We start from the raw sequence: 5,478 nt of genomic DNA, 5'->3' as shown, positions 1-5,478 counted from the left end.
AATGACTCACTATTAGGACTAACCAGCTGCTTCTATATTTTGCATTGCCTGAGTAAAAATACCTGGCAAGTAGTGAGGCCTGACCACAAACATTTTTAAAGTTTTGAAATAATTTCCTCGTTCCTCTTGTTATTGCCCCCTGTGGTGTCTCAAACTTTTCTCCTTTGTTGCTGCTCAGTTTCCTCCCAAAAGAAGACACAATCTCCTGTCCTTCCAAGGTTATTCATCCTGCCCAGCCATTTCTAAGTGGAACATCATAAATAACTGAGGATGCACAAAGATGAAAACAAACCAAATGGATACTGTCTATCCTGGTAGTCCATGCCCCCATGCCCCTCTTAAAGGGCTTAGCAAGTAGAGCTGGAATGAAAAAGTCAGGATTTTTCTATCATAGGGTGTGAGGCATCGTCAAATCCCTTACTCCGTAAAGCAACCTCATCAGGGTGAACATGATTGTGGTCGGTGTGGTCTGTTTTGGCAACTATGGAGATAGATGGAGAAAGAGGGAGATCAAAAAGGAAGATGTTATCGTTGGTTGATCTTGTGTTTGATCTCATTGCTGAAGTAGCTGATCTAGTCCTAGTTTGACACAGTTGTCCACAAATCACTTCTCTAAGATTCCATTACTCTACTTTGTTTTCCCAAACAGGATAGTTACAGACAGATGTATTTGGAATAAACTCCTCTATGTCTAGGAAGCATTCAAACAATGTAATGCTGGGTTTATGGAAAGCCTGTAAATAAGCTTTGAGCACTCCAGAAATCCCTGTTATAGCTCAGTGCACATGGGGTTCAAAAGAAAGTGGTGCCCACAGACATCCACAACAGGCTTTTTTTGCTGGAAAGGACATTTTTGTTTGTCTCAAATGAGGACTGGATCCATGCACATGTCATTTGGGAGCTATGTCTCTCTTCCACTTCTAATTAAAACAACTCACTTAAAAGAGTAGAAATTTTATTTTCTCTCCGTTATTATTACCAGATGTCTAAGTGCTAACAGTCATATAGCACAGTTATGATATTTATTTATGCTGTAAATATGCAATGGTAAGAACAAGTTAATAAGAAATAAGAAAGCATATGTGAAATATTGGCTTAGAAGGGAAAAAATATCTGACACATGTAAGAGACATCTTTACTCAAAAAATGTTTGATTGCAAGGGCAATGTGAACACAAAATCTTGGAAATGGTCAGCCATGACATTGATTTTAAATAGAAATGTTTCCAAAAGAAGCACATAGCTAATACTAAACGAAGTCCATTTATCTGGACAGCATTGGAAAGCAAGCAAGAAAGCAAGCAAACCCCCACACAATGTGACATGGTCTAGGTGGTCACGCTCCAGAGTCACCCTGTAGAGACTACTCTAATAGCTGTCCAAAATATATATTTTAGCTCCCCGTCCACTGATTCTTTCTGACAAAGAAAACTTCACATGCCTCTGGGATCTCATTGCTTCTGGTAAGCTTTTGCTTCTGCTGTGCAATTTACTTGAAATATTTCTGCCACAACTTCCCCATCTGGAGAGAGAGAGAGAGAGTTGTTCTTGCAGATGCTCTTGGAAGTTGCTTTTGCAGAATGAGAAATGGAGCTAGGCATTCAGGCTGTCCGTTTCATCCTCTGTAGTTTTCAGCCCTGGCAGAGATGTGGACTGCTCTCGTGACACATAAGAAGCAGTTTGGAGCCGAGAGGTTTTGATGAAACCGCCTGAAGTGGTCCGAGAAGGTCATCAGAGGAGAATAGCAGGAAATTCTGCCTTTGAAAAGAGACATTATTGTTGAGTGACTTTTGTGAGGTACATTTTATGAAGTAAAAAGAACTCCATTTTTTTTACCCTTTGTTTTAATTGGTGTCTTCTTTGCTTATTTTTCAGTTATATGCCATTTCCAGAAATATCTGTCAAAAGGAAGTTTCTGGTGTTACAGAGTCAAGGAGTCAATAGGTAGCTGCAGCACTTCCTGTGTACTCAGTCTTAACTTGTCCCCTCTAGCTGTACACATCGCGGCAACAATGCTCTTAACACACACGCTTTGGGCCTCCCCACACTGCTTTCCCTCTGCCCATGGAGTGGCATGGAGATAGGGACGGAGACACGAAAGAATATTTCCTCTGCTGCTAAAGTTGGAGGCTGGAAGAGGCAGAGATCTCGTGAGAAAGAACTGATTGACCTGTGACTGTGGAACAGGATTAAGAGCCCAAAGGACTTGCCAGTATTGTGGACACTGTTATGCAGCTCTTGCCATCTATCTTTTCAGTGTAGAAACTGAACACTAGTGATACTTGCGTACTGCACTAGAGTGCAGCAAAGGTGAATACAAGGGTGTTGGTGAGTAAAGGAGATTCAGCAGCGGTGTATTTATTACCCCAGTGGCATCACAGGTGTGTTTATGGGAGTTTCCATAGTCCAGAACTTGGCTGAGGTGTACAAAAACTTTACTAACACATCGTTAATGCAGATTATCTCCAGTATTCACCCATGTACTGTAGGAAAGGTGGTCTGAGGAAATACAAGCCTGCTCTTTTGGAGACTGAGGTTGCAACCCAGAAACTCATGAGCAATAACTGGCACCAATCCACACAAGATGTAGCCCAGTACAGCACATATAGGACAATGACTCTCCTGCTTCAGGTTTCCTGGCATCCCTTGAACATGGTCTGATTTCACTTAGGGTGCCTTAAAGACAGTTTGTGCCTAAAGGCACATCTCTGCTAAACAGACATGAGGTAGGTGTCCACTTTACCTCCTCCAGAAGGATCTACGCTGATAGTTGAAGTGATGTTAATTAGCCAGCTGCCTTGTGTCATGATGTGAATACTGATGGTTGCACAAAAATGCATGGACATTCTACCAGAGTCAGAGAGCAATAGTAAGGACTAGTTCTGTTGAATTCCTTCAGAGGGTTGAAAAAGAAGGTACGTTCACTGCTTGAGCAGAATTCCTTAGGGCATGACTAGCGTGTTGAGACTCAAATGGTAACATGCACTATCCTTCTCAGTCAGTTTTTCATTTCCAAATCAACACTTCAAAAGTGGATGTTTAGGCAACCTAGTGACTAGTCTTCCTTTTTAAAAGGGGCAAAGATCAGAAATATGAATCTGGAGGATATTTCCACCAACTCCCTCAAGCAAATAAATGGAGCTCACTATTACACACTTCAGTAATACATTCTGAGTTAGATATCAACTGTCACTCCTTGAGAGAAGCATTGACTTTGAAAGGAAACTTTCCCCAAAAGGCATAAAAGGGAATACATTGGTATTGAACATACCAGTGATCAATATGGATGTGTACTGATAACACTGTGTTTCTAATGCCATCACAGGTGGCTTTATTCTGTGCTTCAGGTCCTGTCTACGTGACCTATATGAAGAACAAAAACAATGTGACGGAGTTTATCTTCCAGGGACTCACACAAGATGATGCATTAGCAAAAGTATGCTTCACATTCTTCTTAGTCTTCTATGCCACTATTATTCTTGGAAACCTGCTTATCATCATCACTATACAGAACAGTCAACAGCTGGACTCTCCCATCCCATACTTCTTCCTGAGCTACTTGTCCTTTGTAGATATCAGTTACTCTGCTGTCACAGTTCCCAAACTCATTTATGACCTTCTTGCTGAAAAGAAGACCATCTCTTTTGTGGGCTGCATAGCACAGCTCTTTGGGGTCCATCTCAACCATGGGGAGGCAAAGAGAAGTGTTCAGGAGGGACTTTTCAGGAATGTTGTTCTATTTTTAGCATGGCTGTTCAGAATAGAACTGAAACTAAATTCAAAGTTATCTGTAGCTCTCATCTTTCTTTGGAAATTGTCAGTCAATTGGATGTGAGGATATTGTCACCAGTCAAACCCAAGCATTTGGGGTGGTATTGTGGCTTTTACCTTTAGACACCTTAGAGCTGTGTAAGTCTCAGTTCCAGGCTTCTCGTGGCATTAGGAGGAATAACTAAGTATTTTGAAAGGTTATGCTTTCCCACTAGCTCCTACGAGCTTCAGAGAGTGGTGTCTGCTCACGTTTCTACACAAAAAAAGTGATGGTGGTGCTAAGCTTCCAAGAGAAAGCAAATCCTTCGGAATGGCACAGCACAAGCAGGTTTCATCTCACATATATTGGTGTGCTGACATGAGGTGCCTCAACTTGAGAGAGCTGCTGAAGACAGCAATAACCTTTGAGGGGACTGAGATTCATTGCATGGTAAAACAGGAGCATGAGAGGAGCAGGATGCTGCACTAGGTCTCTGCCTTACAGTGAAGGGTGACATACACTGTACTAGGCTTTCCAAGGCTCCCAGGAACACTGATGGACACAGAGGTTGTTCCCCGATGCCAGGCATTAACTCCGATTTTCATCAGTCTGTGCCAACCTGGTGTCTCTGGGAACGCTTCATTTAAAGGAGCTCTGCTAACACCTTTCCAAGGCCTTGACCTTATGTCATAGCTGAGCTTTGTAATCTGTCAGAGCAGCAATCCAAGCACGGTTAAATACCATAGTCAATGTTGGAGCCACAATCCAGATCAATTATTGGGACATTTTTCACTGCTTTATTTAGAGACTGGATGAAGTTTCATACTTTGGCCAGTCGTCTGGTGCTTTACACTATAAAAGTCTAAGGAATAGGTATCTCAGTGGAAATATGGGGATCCAATATCTCTCCATACTCCATATGATATAACCTAATTCCTAGCTGAACACTGAAAATTTCCCTAAAATTCTTAACAGTACTGTTCTTGATTCATCGAGTTTTCCTCAACTGTTTGCAGCAGGGAAACCCCCAAATGCCCCTAGGACCTCCTGACTCTGGGCAATGCTGTTCTACCACAAAGAGACTTACTTTAGCATTGCTGTCATGACAAGTGATTCAAGGCAGGGATTTTCCCAAATCTCCTCCTGGAACTGAGATTTGGGGAAGGAAAGAAGAGGAACAGGATTCTGGATGTTGGATCAGAAGGCTTTCTTAGAAAAGCAAACTGTAGATTTGAAGAGACAGCAGCTCTTTAACATTTTAAATTCCCTAATTTTGTCTGGGTTTCTCAAGGTGGAGACTAAGGGATAGGTGAATGCAGGGCTTAGATGAATGTGGGGCTTATGCAAATCTGTTCTTTTTGATGATATTTGTCAGAAAGCATATTTAGGTTTGAGATTGTGATTCTTGATTGAAACATGCTGCCAGTTCTACTGATGCTTAGCTCTAGATGGCTTTGACCATCTTAAACATCAGCTCAGAGAGAGGTGTGCAGACATGACTCATTGCTGTGCAGGGAAGCTCTTTGATGGTGATCTACCTGTCTTTTTCTGGAAGAGTAGTATTGTACATTGCTCTTCCCAGAGACCTGTAAACATACACAGTAAAGTAAAATGATGCCTGTGATTTCTTTTCAGGCTATTTCCTTCCTTTGAGCTGGGATTCCACTGAAAGAGACAATTTTGGACAACTCAGAAATCCGTTTTAAAAATCTCACATCTCTGTTCAAG

This window comes from Apteryx mantelli, unplaced genomic scaffold (genome assembly GCF_036417845.1).
Source record: "Apteryx mantelli isolate bAptMan1 unplaced genomic scaffold, bAptMan1.hap1 HAP1_SCAFFOLD_34, whole genome shotgun sequence".
Lineage (NCBI taxonomy): Eukaryota > Metazoa > Chordata > Aves > Apterygiformes > Apterygidae > Apteryx > Apteryx mantelli.
This window is presented reverse-complemented; position numbering follows the sequence as displayed.